The sequence below is a fragment of the Armigeres subalbatus genome, chromosome 1 (assembly GCF_024139115.2).
Source record: "Armigeres subalbatus isolate Guangzhou_Male chromosome 1, GZ_Asu_2, whole genome shotgun sequence".
Taxonomy (NCBI): Eukaryota; Metazoa; Arthropoda; class Insecta; order Diptera; family Culicidae; genus Armigeres; species Armigeres subalbatus.
In genome coordinates, this window is record NC_085139.1 from 66,465,449 (window position 1) to 66,479,385 (window position 13,937).

At 38.8% G+C, this 13,937-nt stretch overlaps 1 protein-coding gene and 1 pseudogene across 1 annotated transcript in view; one reads left to right on the forward strand and one right to left on the reverse strand.

Annotated features, from left to right (window-relative positions):
* LOC134209848 (5-hydroxytryptamine receptor 1-like) overlaps window positions 1-13,937 on the forward strand; it is a 286,177-nt gene that overhangs the window by 209,414 nt on the left and 62,826 nt on the right. The gene's annotated exons all lie outside the window — the stretch shown is intronic.
* LOC134206222 (uncharacterized) lies at window positions 10,852-12,912 on the reverse strand (annotated as a pseudogene).

Below are 13,937 nucleotides of genomic sequence, written 5' to 3' on the forward strand. Positions count from 1 at the left end.
CGGCTTCTGTTTACAAAGATGTTGTAAGGAATAACAAAAAAGTGATTTTTGACAACTAAATCTGGAGATATGCATTTTTTAACTTCTGAGATAATGATATTATATCACAATGGTAATTTCGTTCATTCAATTTATGTTCACGTAAATCTGTTGGTGTGACACATTAGCAGGTAGGAGTAAACGTAACGATACAGAATCTTTTTAGTGGTCGAGTGTGGGTGGTGTATCGGTGGTTTGGAGGTTATCCCTTGTGCAAGTCCTTATATGCACACGTTTGAAAAACGAAAACCCTGATTTCCGAAAGCTTCTTAAAATGCACATTCATAATCTTCTATCCAGCTAGATTTGAATTGAATGAAACGGAGGGTCTTCAGCCTCTTTGAGACCCGGACTATTGATGAAAGTTCCACAGGTAGAAAACTACTTCTTCGCTTCTAAACTATGCATGATGATCAAATTATATAAGGATAAAGCTATTTTTAATTCAAATGGATAACATTGAACTAGTTAATGTAATAAAAGTTTACAGTTAGAGCTTATGTTTATTGTTGAACGCTTTCTATAGTATACGAGTTCTCTTACTTATTCTGTTATCATAGTGCGTTTAAAGCCAACATTTATAAGGTAAAGTTTATTTTTATTTATATTCAACTTTCTCAGTTTCTGAGCGAATTGTATCCATCGTCGACCAAATATAAGATAAGCTGAAAGAATAGTAGCATGATTTTTGTTATATTCTGGAATGTTGGTGACATCTCTCTGTCTCAGCGTCTAACCAGTAGGACGATATATCCATTCTAGTGGCATGTAAATGGGAAGTACCACTTTTTTTATTCAGTAATGTAAAGAAACGTTTGGATAGAACTCATGACACTGTTCTGGTCTTATGCTGGTTGTGAGTATGCGCAACAGATGTTAGCCCTATTTTGATTTTCAATATGGTATTTGTCAAGAAAGGTCAAAGGTCAGTCATAACGTTGGTACAGTTTAGTTGCAGAAAATTGCAACTTTGAATTTTATTTTCGAAGTTTTTGGATAAATGCGTCCTGGAAAATTTGTTCAATGTGACATGTACCACTTTCGCTGACACCGGTTCAAATACTTCTTCGGTATTTTGTTAGAAATGTCCAACAGAAAAAGAAAAATATCTTTAACTATTCTATACCATTTTTTTTCAAAAGTGATCCGATCCGACTCAATATTTAAGACGTCAGGCACAGAGTGTAAATATTATCAGATATGAATTAGATCAGTACAACTTTGCCAAAGAGGCAATGTCGTGGCGTGATTCCTGAAAACTTTAAACGAAGCACATGGTTTTACGTTGGATTGATTTGAAACACGATTTTCGTCTTCGAGTTTTCAAAATAACTTTGTTTACAATAAATATTTAGTAGGGAGGTCCCGTAGCGTAGATGGCTACACGTTCGCCTTTCAAGCGAATGGTCATGGGTTCGATTCCCAGCCCCTCCACCAAAACCCTCGTCAGTCGCCGGATGCGCAGCCTATGCGGTGGCGTATTGGGGTGCATGCTTCATCGTCACGGCTGCCTGATGACGACTGACAACTTGTTCTTCTCGGAGGCATTCGTCCAACGTTACCCGGATAAATGGCAACCGGACAATGCAACGATCATTGGATACACGACATGGACAAAACGAACACAATGGACTCACGACGAGATGGACCAGCAACGACAACAACAATGAATAATGGAAAAATCTAAAAATAGATTCTGTGTGGATTCTGGCTGCAGAATATCACAGTAGATCTCGGCACAGTAGCGGTTAAGTAACATAGAGTGCCTATCAAATAAATAAAGGAATAAAAAAAAATATTTAGTCGCTTACCAAGGTGGTTTCACATGAATTACTTTTTCAACAAACTAAAGATTCCTTTCTCGTGGCACTCACGGAGATGCAGAGCAATAATGAGTATCAAACTAATTTTCCTCTCGTAATCCTAAATTGACTGTAATGGCGTGAGCGGCTCATACTGTCCATAGCAGCTGTTTCTTGCACTCAATTGGAATCGATTGAGAATTAAAATTTGACAACAATCTTTGCATGCATCATATGCACAAACACATATACAAGGACAAACAGGCAATAGCTTGGTTCGTCGAGTTAATTGTATATAAGACTATGGTTCTATGAACCTTCTATAAAAAGGTTGAATTTGGAAGGAAATTATATCCTATGATATGGAAATGCTAATATCATCTTCTAAACTTAGACGTACATGTTCATGATAGAATTAGAGGCAAAAGTATAGAATTGATAGTTCCGTTAGGATACGGCAGGCATGAAGAATGTTTTTATAGAAGTCGATTTGAAAGCGAGCGGAGGGCAATATTTGTGATGGCACATATCACACGACCTTCCTTCTGCCAAGCTCCCGTATGAAGGGGGAGGGAAAAATATCAGTGTGGAAGTTGATATATCTTCACTGGCATATATCCTTTTGTTATAAATTTTTGTATGAGAAAATTATTTCTTCATGCGTGGCAAACTAAAAAAAAAATAGAAAACTGCGATTTCTGAAACACAATCTGAAAGACATATCTTTGTGCATTTTAGATGTGTGCTAATATCAATTATCTATCTGCGTAGACTATATTCGTGTATTCTGTTTTTGATTTAGCTCAGTACTATAAAACTACGCTGATGAATGAATATAAAGCATGCTTCAGCATAATCACATAAGTCTTAAACGAAATAAAGTTTTTGAATCGGAATACACAAAAATCGCACAATTCCTATATTTTTTTATAAATACATATAAAATTGATCAGATTCGGGAGCACCCACTCCACGATGAATTCCTTTGAAAGCGGGACAACAAATTCTGGGGTATTACCTTTTTGCCAATGGTAAACGGGAACACGGCGGCTTATCACAGACTGCTTCATCTGTTACTATAATTTTATTGGTCGCAAAGCAGTTATTTGACTTAAAGAAAATGAAATCAAAATACATGAGTGGGGTACTCAGACAGAAAGTATTTATATTTTGCACCAATCGCCAATGAAGAATTGTGCAGAAACATCATGAGAGCAATTTACAAAACTAAGTCTTTGTGTATGGAACTTATATTTCATTACTGTTTTTTGGTCCCGTCCACTTCTAGTGGACGGGAATTATTATCACTAACACGATATCGCGCAAAATAGAATTGCAAATTCACTTTAAATCTATGTGTTTGTTGGAGTTGAAATTCTCAAATTAATTACAATTTTTAGTGAATTGAGAACGGTGAGTACCATGACTAACAAATCATTTATCTTCAACAATCGAAACTAGATGGAAAATATCCGCATATGTTTTCATGTGAGTCTTAAATGAAAATCATTTTGAGTGTACATAATATAAAATCAATTCAACAAAAATTCCGCGGAAAAAAAATTAAAATTTCGTTTCGTTTCGAAAAATTTCGAAGTCTCGAAAGTTAATCTATTTTTCGTTTCGTTTCGTTTCGAATCAACATAGACATTTCAAATTTCGTTTCGTTTCGTTTCGTCAGGAAAAAGTGTCTTATCGCATACCCTTACACAGATAAAAATATGTTGTGATTTTAAATGTATTTTCATGCACATATTTGGAGCATGCAAATAAACGTAACATTCAATCGATCTCACTATTCTTTTAAATCGAAATACACCCAGGTTTTTTTTTTACACGGTTTGGTTTTGGTCGTTTAAGACCTTCAGGGGCATTGAAGCAATGAGTTAACCCCACCAAAAAATTCACAAAAAATCAAAGAAAATTCAGAGGGTATTTGAAAAGCTGTAAAAGTTCAGGTTAACCGAGAAATTAATGAATTCCAACCGCGTAAAAAAAAACCTGGGTGTAAATGTAAACGGTGCTTGCTTGTAAAATTCAATCAAATTTTATTGAATTTCGAATGCTAGTTCGTTTGATGGGATAAGCTGCAATTTTACACGTCGTTGAATTTTCAAAATTATTTGCTGTGTATATAATAGCATGATGTTTTGTGCTCAATATCAAACCGGATGGGCATCTCTACTTTGAACTAGAAACAAATAAATTTTTCGTACAAGAAAAACAACACGATTTTTTTTTTGCCTTTTTCAAAGTGTCATAAATTAAAGGATTTAATTCAAAAAGTGAGTTCTAATGCGTATTTACACAGTAAATTTAATCTATTTTGAGGCCCAATGTCGAATGCCATCAAAGTTTTAGCGCGAATTTTTTTTTCTTCTCGTTCCAAAAAGGCTGCGAAATTCGGTTGTGGGCACCTTTATTGGTTCGGTTATGGGCACCCTCATTTAATTGATAAATCATTCAATATCGTTTTACTTGCCCCTTAACTTATTTTTAATAACGTTTTAAGGCAGTTTTTATAATTAGTTTGACATAATTGTTCGAAATAATGACTTTACTTATTTAATATTTTTGTTTTTTGGGCATGTCTAGTCATTATACACACACTTTTTGGAACAAAGCGTTGACCGATTCGACGGTCGAAGGCACTATTGCCGCTAGGGTGATTTTGCAGGATTTTTTTGACTGTGATGCATACCAATAAAACGTAAATCAATGAAAAATTAAAACCCATTTACCTCAAGTGCTATTTAGACCTTTCTTATGTGATTTTTTTCAACATCCTCCTTAATGCACCGAGGAAGGCATCATCACTGCTAGGTGAATTGATTTGAGTTTTTTTTAGCGTCTCCTGGCTTTTAGAATGAATAAACTATTCCTTGTCTTTAAATCTGGGAGGTTTTTATTCATGCTTCTTTATTTTTAGCTAAGTTTTCAAGGGTGCCCACAACCGAACCCCGAAATGAAAATGTCCAAAAATGTAAAATTTTCTAAATTGTCAATATTTGTTTCTAAATCGATGAAATCATATTAATTTCTTTGCTAGTAGTAAGGTTATAAGTTTAGCTTTCGATTGCTATGCAAATGTCGACATAAGATCAACCAGGGCCAAAGTTATGGACCAAACACAAAAGGGTGCCCACAACCGAACCTCCTCCCCTATTATTCTCATGCAATTATCTTATTTGTTTTCCGTTTAAAGCATTAATCCTGTTCATGTGGTTATGTTTATTGTAATGAATATTCCCAGAAGTACACCGATTCATACACCCACTTTAACTGATCTCTTACGGTAGACTTAAGCCTAAACAATGTTCATTATTATAAAATATAGTTAATTTTGTCGGTAAAAGAGGAGATAATGTCGGTGAAATATCTGTGATCTCAAACATTGAAATAAATAGAGTTTTCTCAAATGCCAGGAGTTTTATTAACATATTTAAAGTTAACATACTAAAACAAACCTTTTACGACTTGGAAATCATAAAAAATATTAATAATAACATTGAAAATCCCTCTTGAGGTTCAATTTACTAAGCATATGCGGTATTTCGAAAAATTTCGTTTCAGGTAGTTCGAAACGAAATTCTGCGGAATTTCGCGAAATTTGAGCATGGCGAAATCTGATTTCTTCATTTCGTTTCGTTTCGTAAAATTACAAAAATTTCGCTAGAAAAAAACAGCTTCTAACGAAATTTAACGGAATTTCGCGGAATTTCGAAACAAATTTAAACTTAAACCATACTTTATATTATCAAAAATTTTGGCTGCGCCGCTGAACTAAACCATATAACTAGTTTCAAAACTTTAGTTATACATTTTTTTATATTAACGCTCACTTCTTCTTCTTCAATGGTTCTACACCCAATTGGAACTTGATCTGCTTTTCAACTTAATATTCTATTAGTACTTCCTCAGTTATTAATTGAAAACTTTTCTATGTCCACCATTGCATGAGTAGGTATCTTGTTTTTTTTTTCTTCCTAATCAATAGAGGGGGAATCTGCTCAACAGACATCCTGGGTTGGACGTTCAGAGAGTGCGGGGTTAGGTACCATCAGCAAACGACCCGCTAAACCGTTTCCATTGCCGCCAAGCCCATCGTCCCTTCGGTACAACCAGAAAGTAATGCTTCAAAGGGGGGCCAGTGCACAACGCACCCTCGAGGTTGGCTGCATAAACTTGCAGCACCAAACATCGTGACTCGCTTCTTTAAAAGAAGACCATGTTATCGTGCAAGCGCATTGCCGGCTTTCCAGGTGGCCTTACCACGCCCTATATCCTCGGAAGGTGGGAAGGATCGACTTGCCGACGTGGTGCCTACGCTTGCCCTAGCCTTGACGAGAACCCCTTTCCGTCCACGGGCTCGGAACCCGCCCGGTTGACCGACGCCGTGAAAGTGACGATAGCATGTTGTTCTTCGCGCGGCCACTTGTTCGATAAAAGGATCGAGTTCGACCACAGGGCCGGTATGACCCATGAAGCCGACAACGAGCCCTTAGACCACCTCTTATTTGCGCCTGAACTAGCCATTCCTCGAGTCCACACCTCCTGTGTAGCTCCGAGATGATTTGGACAATAGCCGATAAAACGGCGTTCCAGCCAACTTTATCTTTACACATCCTCCGGACCATCTACCCTTAGTGGAACTGTCCCACGCACGCTGCCATTTGACCGTTGCGGCCAACGAGGCAGTCCTACGAATGCATCTCGTGCCGCGCATTTATAAACACTCTCTGTCTTCATCGATAACGATGTCAATAGGCATCATACCGGTGATGACGCAAAGTGCATCGTGCGACACGGTACGGTACGCGCTCGCATATCTTAGGCACATGAACCTATACGTACTTTCTAACTTAGTTCTGTAGCAGTTAACACGCAGGGCCGTGCTCCTAGCTGGCCCCCTCTACCTCAGTATGGACAGAGCGACACTAGCCAGAAGCTTGCGCTTGCTGGCATAAACCGCAGAGCTATTGGACATCATCCGGGACAATGCCACTATAGCTGTAGAGGCACGCTTGCAGGCGTTATTAACGTGCCTACCAAAAGTGAGCTAATCTTCGATCATTACCCCCAAGAGTTTGATGGAGCGTTCAGAGGTGACCGCGCAGTTGCCTGCCCTTATCACCGCTCGTTGCTCCAACTTTCGGTTGTTACAACAACCACCTCAGTCTTGTGGTGAGCCAGTTCTAACTTCCTGGAACTCATCCACTCCTCTTGGTCTATATGCCTCGCGTATTGGTCTATATGCCGATGGATCCCCCGGTGGTTTTTCCGCTTTTGGCAATAGGACCAATCTCTGCCTTTTCTATGCTGCATGGAAGACTCCCTCGTCCAGGAATCTCTGCATGACAAATCTGAACATCTCGATAGCCTCAGCAAAGGCCGCTTTGATGGCCAGGTTCGGAATACTATCCGGTCCTGGCGCCTTACCTATACTAAGGGACTAATCTCAGTCTTCAGAGCGGCTCTAGCAGCCACGAACGCCACCCGTCGTTCAGCACGCGCCTCTTCTGTGCGTGCTCGCTACATCCGCCTCCGTGCCCGTAGGTAGGCGCGGCGCAGGTTCGCAATTGCTTGAGTCCACCAGTAAGCCGGTGGCCTCCCATTCCTAGGGTGGACTTTCCTAGGCATGGTAGCATCGCATGCACGCGAGAGTACTGTTACCAGCTGCTCGCCGCTCAGACCGAAAGTATTGTGCTCACGGCGGAGCGCTTTTTAAACACCTCGTTGTCGAAGTACGATGTCTTCCACATACGAGGGCTAGGCCTCGCCCCTTCTTCCGTCCGCTGAATGCTGGTCGTATAGTACAGAGGATGGACAAAATAATTAGGATAGGCAAATTTTGGGCAAAATTAGATGTGTTGTAACTATCTTAGTTATCATCCGATTTTGACAATTCAGGCATGCCCGAACTAGAAAATTAATGCAGTTTGACGGTATGTCCATAGAACCGACTATGGCCACCGGATTCCGGAGATATTCCGGGTTTTTCGGAGATAGGCTCAAAACCGTAAATTTGAAGTGGATATTAGGAGAAGTTGTGGTTGAAAATTGAATAATATTAGTAACCACAAATGAAGTAGGGCTCTAGCTGATTGGAACCATATATTGAGATTTGGAATCGGACCAGAATCAAGTGAGATATGGCCATTTCTTTAAAATCGGTTCCGACCGATACTTATTAAAGGGGTCAGGCCACAACTTCATTTGAATCTCGCTTTTTGATAGATGGTCCACTATGATTTTATTCTAGAAGGCCTCTAATGCGTCAAGAATGAAAAACCAATTGAATAAACGGATCCTGGAGTCGCTGGGATGTCCCCGGGGAACCTGTGAATGGGAACATTTAAGTTTTACCTCCAAAACCAGTCGTTCGATGGCTCTTTTTTCATGGTTTTCGATCAGGAAGCGAAGTATGAATATAAAATGGTCAATTTACGGTTCTGACCGCTTCCAGGACCTACGGATTGGCCCCGGGGAACCTGTCAAAGGGGACATTTTAGTTTTAGCACCAAAACCAGTCAGTTCCTAGGGGCCAATCTGTAGGCCTTGAAAGCGATCAGAGCCGTCAATGGATTATTTTATATTCATGCTTTGCTTCCTGATCGAAAACCATGAAAAAAGAGCCGTCGAATGACTGGTTTTGGTGCTAAAACTAAAATGTCTCCTTTGACAGGTTCCCCGGGGCCAATCCGTAGATCCTGGAAGCGATCAGAGCCGTCAATGGACCATTTTATATTCATACTTCGCTTCCTGATCGAAAACCATGAAAAAAGAGCCGTCGAACGACTGGTTTTGGTGGTAAAACTAAAATGTCCACTTCCACAGGTTCGCCGGGGCCAATCCGTAGATCCTGGAAGCGGTCAGAGCCATCAATGGACCATTTTTTATTCATACTTCGCTTCCTGATCGAAAACCATGAAAAAAGAGCCGTCGAACGACTGGTTTTGGTGGTAAAACTAAAATATCCCCTTCCACAGGTTCCCCGGGGCCAATCCGTAGATCCTGGAAGCGGTCAGAGCCATCAATGGACCATTTTATATTCATACTTCGCTTCCTGATCGGAAACCATGAAAAAAGAGCCTTCGAATGACTGGTTTTGGTGGTAAAACTTAAATGTCCCCTTCCACAGGTTCCCCGGGGCCAATCCGTAGGTCTTGAAAGCGGTCAGAGCCGTCAATGGACAATTTTATATTCATACTTCGCTTCCTGATCGAAAACCATGAAAAAAGAGCCGTCGAATGACTGATTTTGGTGCTAAGACTTAAATGTCCCCATTCACAGGTTCCCCGGGGACATCCCAGCGACTCCAGGATCCGTTTATTCAATTGGTTTTTCATTCTTGACACATTAGAGGCCTTCTAGAATAAAATCATAGTGGACCATCTATCAAAACAGCGAGATTCAAAAGAAGTTGTGGCCTGACCCCTTTGATAAGTATCGATCGGAACCAATTTTAAGGAAATGGCCATATCTCACTTGATTCTGATCCGATTCCAAATCTCAATATATGGTTCCAATCAGCAAGAGCCCTACTTCATTTGTGGTTACTAATATTATTCAATTTTTAATCACAACTTCTCCTAATATCCACTTCAAATTTACGGTTTTGAGCCTATCTCCGAAAAACCCGCAATATCTCCGGAATCCGGTAGCCATAGTCAGTTCTATGGACATACCGTCAAACTGCATTAATTTTCTAGTTCAGGTATGCCTGAATTGTCAAAATCGGATGATAACTAAGGTAGTTACAACTCATCTAATTTTACCCAAAATTTGCCTATCCTAATTATTTTGTCCATCCCCTTAGATACTGTAGCGAACCGACAGGTGGTTGCTGTGAGTGTAGCCATCATCTACCCTCCAGTTTGAACTACTCGTTTAACCCGGACTCCAGAACGTAACGAATGTATCTTGTGTGGCAAGACATCTTTGACCAGACCGAGAATCGAGCTACCCATCTCCGGATTGGCAATCCTACGCCTTTGCTTGCATAGCTATTTGAGATGCTTACTACATAGCCCCGTTCTGAGTCGACAAATAAGGATTTAGTTTTCTTCTATAAAGCATCCTCAGTATTTTGTTAGAAATATCCAACAGAAAACAAAAAGTATCTTTAACTATTCTATCCTATTTGTGTAAATATAACTAGATATGAATCAGTTCACTATAACTTTGTCAAAGATGGAAAGTCGTGTCGTAGATTCCAAGAGCCCTTTTGAAGTCCGGAGCAAGTGAATAACTTTTGTTTATCCAGAGTAGAATACACCCAGTTATTTTTATACACGGATGATTTTTACTCGATTACGACCTTTAGCGTCAATGAAACTATGAGTTAACCCTATGAAAAAATTCTCAAAAAATAAAAGAAAATTCAGGTGAAATTAGGTTTTTAACGAAATTTGAAACGAAAAATCAAACAATTTCTTTATTTTTATATACTTACTAATAAAAACTGAGCTGATTAATCAGATTCGGAAGCACACGCTTAACGATGTTTTGCTTTCAAAGCGGCACAAATGCTGAGGTATTGCCTTATTAGCAATGGTATATAAACGGGCATGAGGCGATTTATCACAGACTACTACTTCTCTTATTATAACTCTATTTATCGCAAAACAGTTATTTGACTTTGAAAAGTGAAGTCGAAATTCCGTACATAATATAACACCAATTTAATAAAAATTCCGCGGAAAAAAAATAAAATTTCGTTTCGTTTCGAAAAAAATCGAATTAAATGGACCCTGATTTCGTATCGTTTCGAAGACTCGAAAGTAAATCTATATTTCGTTTCGTTTCGTTTCGAATCAACATAGATATTTTAAATTTCGTTTCGTTTCGTTTCGTTAGGAAAAAGTGTGTTATCGCATACCCTTACAATTTACTACCTCGGGCGATTATTGTAAAAAAAAGCATTTCTGATATTACAGTATGAGGTGGTATGAGTAATCTTAAACTATGTTTGTTCCAATACGTCTAGCTATTCGTAAATCCATTTAAATTACGACGATGAATAGTTAGCGATGGCAGCGATGACTCGTTTCACAACTCTTTGCTGTTGTCCTTTACGGGTCGCATTAGACTTTGATCCAGTGTCAGTGAATCTTGAGGAAGTATTCCTCTGGACGAATTCCAAATTTTTTGAAACTTGCTTCATGTACATGAAGTTATGTACATAATGGATGCACATCAAATCAGCTACGGCAGTGACCACATTTTTGGTTCCTTCGCTCAGTCGAGTTTGATCGGCGAAAACATAGTACATTCGCTCGTCATTTCCGCAATCTAAAAACAAAAATTAGAAGACAAAACTCTTCAAATAGTATTCCATTTTCCCAACGTTGGTCTTATTTATTCAAGTATTCTGCACAGATGTTGTATAATGTCATTAATCTTCGTTAATTGGGTGTAGGTTTTTAATCGCCTTTAAGGACAAGCCTCCCGGAATCCAAATTTGAATCAACTTGCGTTTTCAAAAGCACACCACTCAATACGAAAGCGACGCACAGCTGTTTATTTCACGCATGCGATGGAGCAAATAAAAAAAAATAAAAAAATAACTGTTGTACGTTGCTTCGGTATTGACTGGTGTACACTTGAAAACGCGAGTAGTTTCAAATTTGAATATCGGGAGACTTGTCCTTAAGATGTAATTTTCACATGTCCCAAATAACAAATTATATGCATTGTGTCTACATGGTACCTACTAATTTTGCTTCAAAACTGAGTTTGTTTCAATTACCTATGGCAACAATAACAGGCCCAGAGCAATTGAGAGTTATGTCCACCACCTTTGTACCAATCTACAAGATAAAAATAAATGGTTATTTTCATACATTCATTAAGTAATGTTTGTTTTTACTTACCTCTTTGAGGATAACGATGTCTTCGATGTTTTCTCCAACCAATCTGCACAAATATTGGAAAATATTGTAGTCTGAAGTTATTGTGTCCAGAGGTTCGATCTGACGATTAGTCTTTGAAAAGTCAATTATTTTTGAACGTTTAGCCGTGTAGTACTTCTCCAAGGAATCCGCTGATACTCCCGTTGCGCACTCGAAATGGTAGTATAGAAGGATCCTTCTTCTGAGGACCGGAAGTTTTCCCAAGATGTCTTGCAACGGAATATTTGCATCGTACCGATATCGAACATAAGACTGTGATGCTTGTAGGAACTCGTGTGTTAATAAAGCTGGTTCATCACGCGAGAGCTTCGAAATAACGTCTTTGCCGCATTCGTTATTCGTGTGTTCCCAATACTATTTGTTAGTACCCGCTCTTACGTTTCGATTCCTTCGAAGTTCTATGCAAGCTGCTTTCGCTACGTACGGCTCCTTAAAACGATTAAGATATGAGTTTCTATTAATCATCTTGTGTTTTAGCCACACACGACCAGTTCCTGATCCATAGCCGTCATCGTCTACGAAACTCAGACACGGGAAAGCATTGAGAATTTGTTTCGACGCTGTTCCCATGACATCTGCTCGTATCTGGGTGTCAATCATTCGTAATTGATCGACCACCGAATTCGCCAGCTCACTCAAATCAGTTTTTGTCATTTGGAGAAGTTTTGGGACACACTGACTAGGGTTTTCATCCCTAAATTTTTGAAATTTTGAAGGCGACTTATGATATTATCACTGATCTTTTCCCAGTTCACCTCGAAGGTTTGGAACTTTAGTTCAGAAGAAGCGTGTTTCTTCGAGCTCATTATAAACCTTATATCTTCCGAAGGCCTTTTCTCCGGATTATTCGGATTGCAATTTTCATCATATCCAACAGCCTCTTCGACTTGCTCTTCAAGAACAAGAACTTCGTTGATCGATTGAGTTGCATTATTTTGAAGTTGTGCATCCTGAATGTCAATCTCTGGGTTCAGTATGGCTTCAGAAGTGACTGGGGTTTTGCTGGTACCTGGAAGAACAGTGACAATCCTTGATTGATCCTGAATTTGCTGTAAGAATATCGAAGCACTGCTCTCTTGATTTGCACGTTTGTTGCTGAATGAGTTGTCATCAGAGCTGTACAGTTGTATGCTATTTGAAGTGGCGGTTTTCAACATTGTTTCTGTAAGAATATATGGAAATTGGAGTAAAATTCAAAAAATTATGTTATTACACGTTTTTTTCTTTGTCGATTTTTTGATTGTGTGACTTAACCTATTCAATACGGATTTATTTTGTCGTATTTCAACATAAATTTTGGACATTCTGCTTCAAAAACGAATGCAAACCATAAAAAAGTAGAAATATAAGGTAAAATTTTTTTTTTGAAATCTTTTAGGGCTTCCAAACTTTCCTTGAGTTCAGATCTTGATGATCTACATAAACAACAAAGCGTTTTACGGGGCCTCAATCGTAATATGAAGTTGGCAATGGGAAATTGAGACATAATTGAACTATTTTTTATCAAATCGCAGTGTTACCAGAACATCAACGGCACTCCAAACTATTCTTGAGTTCAGATTCTGGAGGTATTCAAGACCAACAGAGTGATTGATAGGTTCCTGAGCTTGTGTGTTAATTGTAGAAACCCAATGGGACATCATTACATCAGTATTTGAAAAAAATCTACATTACCAGAATAGCTATAGAACACCAAACCATTCATGAGTTCAGATATTGACGGTGCTTGTGTGTTAGTTGGAGAAGCCTCATGAGACTTCATTACATCAGTATATAAGAAATTCAACATTCCCATAATAGCTACGGTGCTCCAAACCATTCTTAAGTTCAGATATTGGAGGTCTACAACACCAATAGAGTGATTCATATGGTCCTGAGCTTGTGTGATAGTTGGAGCAACCCCATGGGACATCATTACACCAGTATACACAAATCACAACATTCTCAGAGTATCTGCGGAATTCCAAACAATTCTTGAGTTCAGATATTGGAGGTCTACAAGACCAAAGTAGTGATTCATTGGTTTACGAGCTTGTGTTTTAGATGGTGAAGCCCATGGGACATTATTACACCAGTATATATGAAATACAATTTTCCCAGAATATTTACGGTACTCCAAACCATTCTTGAATTCAGATCTTGGGGGCCAATAAGACAAACAGATTGATTCAACAACTACTTA